Below are 2,645 nucleotides of genomic sequence, written 5' to 3'. Positions count from 1 at the left end.
GACTTTTCATTAAGACCCTAAAAATCATATCAACTTGTGGAAAATTGGCATCCTATGACCCCTTTAATAAAACTAACAAAATTTGAATGCTGAGACTTTGTTTCCTATTATCAAAAATGACCTGCTCTGCCTTGTCTGTCAGCTTGTTTTCTGTGTCCTCTCTACTGTGCGATGTTTTTCACTTTGTAACACTAAACTCACAGGAAATCCACTAAACCAGGACTCACACTCACTGAGCCATATCACATTTCATACTATACATACAAATATTTTCTACTGTATTGGAGATAAATGTTGATGTTGATCTGTTAGTCACTGGTCTTTCATGCTTTTCTCATGAGTTTGCATAATAACACATTGAAAAGTTAATGGTCAAACATATCTTTATATATTTACGTGTAATTACCCCCTCCCTACTTAATGGTCGGTCTCATGTATCTGCCATGTTTGCAGTTTCTTAACACTTTTTATTTGTAGCTCTAATCGAATGTGTTGTGGCATATTATTAGCCGTTAGAGGGTGAACGGATCTACACATCAAATCTCCACCGGAAATAGTAAACCATCCTGGTTCCTTTAGGAAACTCATTTCAACATATCACAATTTGGGACACAATATTTCTAACTCCAAGTAAAATGTTTTGCTAATTGTTTGGGATGCAGCACAAGCTTCATTACTATATAGAGGACATATATCTCTTGTGAGCTTCCCAAAAAAAAAATCATGATTTAAAAATGCATAATATTTACCTGTTGGGTCAGAGTTACCGTATATAGTTATGCTGAAAAGCTGAATCAATATAATTGTCATACAAATGCAGCAACAATATCAACAACCAAATCCAGATTTATGAAGGAACTCAAAGATTCATAGAATAAACAAATGAACACAAACAGATTCAATATTCCTCTTTATGCAGTCAGATAATGTGCTGGATTGACCTCTGACCCCTGTAATACAGTCACGTGTCTCCCTCTACAGGCGATCATCAGAATCACAGCAGAGTTAAAGATCTACAAATATATATGAAAGTATTTTCCAGCAACAGCAATGAAAACACACGCACAGATCTCACTTCATCAGCTGATATGATGTTATCTACTGGATTCATTTAATAAAGTCACAAGAGTTTCTGAGAAATCACTAAACACAGACAGAAAAGTGTGAAACATTATTGAAGTGAAACACAAAGATGTGAATGTGACTCTAATGGATCAGTTCTGCTGTTTTCATCTCTTCTGAAGCTTTGAATGCTTTGATCAGAATCCAGATCTCTTTCATTTCCACTCAATTCTGTTCAGGATTCACTCCAAACCTTTGCTCAGTGTTTCATCTGTGCTTCTGCTTTTGTGTGTTGATGCTGTTTCTGACTGAAGAATCACTTTTATTCTCAGCTTTCTCATGTGCTTCATCTCTCATTTCACACACAACATCTCTCTGTTTCTCCAGATTCACAGCAAATGAAGAGAAGCGTTTCTGTTCTTACCAGAGACTCTTTCTGCATTCATCTGTCAGCTGATGATGAGGATGATGATGATGAGGATTCATATCAAGCAAATCTCCTAATTTAAGAACATACATAAAATCATACATCAGTCATAAATGCATTACAATGAGTCTCATTTACGTGAAATACAGAAATTAGTAAAATAGAGCAATTATTTCTGTACAAACAATTAATTGAAAATAAATTGCATTAATACTATATAGAAGTCTCTCAATGTTTACAAAGTAAATATTTATTCAAGAGAAGCACCTGCTCAGAGAATATCTGATTTCAGACGCAGTCTAATATTGTTTGTAGAGTTTCAGATCTCAGTGTAAAGGTTAAATTAGATACCCAGAGCTGAAGATGTAAATGTGATGAAACACACCTGATTCACATCAGCAGCTCATCAATGACTTTAACACAAACACAAGAGCTCAAGACTTTACACTAGACTTCTACTGTTTAACACAACAGAGTCATTAGAGCAGAAGATGATCAAAGATTGTTTGCTAGAAATTCTGATATTTAAAATCCACACAAAATGTAAAATCATTATTATTATTATTTGTGAGTTGATAACTGAAATTCACTGCGTTTACCTGAAAGAATGTCACTTGTATCAAATAGAATTTAATGCATTATAAATAAAAAAATTCATAAGTAAATATGTTTTATATTTAAGAAACGTAATACATAGAATATATTCCCAGCTAGAAATTTTTTGTTCTAAAAATGTTCTAAGAACATTACCATGGATTGTTCAAGCAATGTTTTTAGCGGGTAGTTTTATTTTTGTTCCCAGAACGTTCTCCTATAAGGTAGGATAACATTCTCTAAAAACATTCTAAAAATGTTTAGCGATAACATTGTTAGAACATCATTCCCTAACATTCTTACAATGTTACATACTCGTTTTGCTCTCGTGGTACTTTGATGGCACATGTGATCGTAAGGCGGCTGCAGCGCCGATCAAAGTCTTTTTTAAGACTTTTCTAACCAGAATGCATTGCTTTTGACAGGCGGTAGCCGATCTTTGCGTCGCCGCATGAAGTCGAACAAGCCTAATGTCTCTAAAGAGTGTGTTTTTTGGATGTGAGGAAAAGATAACCTTATTCAGTGTTATGTGAACAGTGGATGCAATTTGTTTTAAGGCAGC

The 2,645-nt window shown here is 34.5% G+C and overlaps 1 long non-coding RNA gene across 1 annotated transcript; it reads right to left on the bottom strand.

Annotated features, from left to right (window-relative positions):
- Positions 1 to 911: 911 nt before the first annotated feature.
- Positions 912 to 1,861, bottom strand: LOC107741787 (uncharacterized). Its single transcript, XR_001640233.1, has 3 exons — positions 1,757 to 1,861; positions 1,487 to 1,562; positions 912 to 1,366 (listed from the first exon to the last, which is right to left on the bottom strand). It is a non-coding gene; the product is annotated as an uncharacterized LOC107741787 (long non-coding RNA).
- Between the last annotated feature and the right edge of the window lie 784 nt (positions 1,862 to 2,645).

The sequence above is a fragment of the Sinocyclocheilus rhinocerous genome, unplaced genomic scaffold (assembly GCF_001515625.1).
Source record: "Sinocyclocheilus rhinocerous isolate Xijiao unplaced genomic scaffold, SAMN03320098_v1.1 scaffold39653, whole genome shotgun sequence".
Lineage (NCBI taxonomy): Eukaryota > Metazoa > Chordata > Actinopteri > Cypriniformes > Cyprinidae > Sinocyclocheilus > Sinocyclocheilus rhinocerous.
The sequence above is the reverse complement of the archived record's forward strand: the minus strand, read 5'-3'. Positions and strand labels throughout refer to the sequence as shown.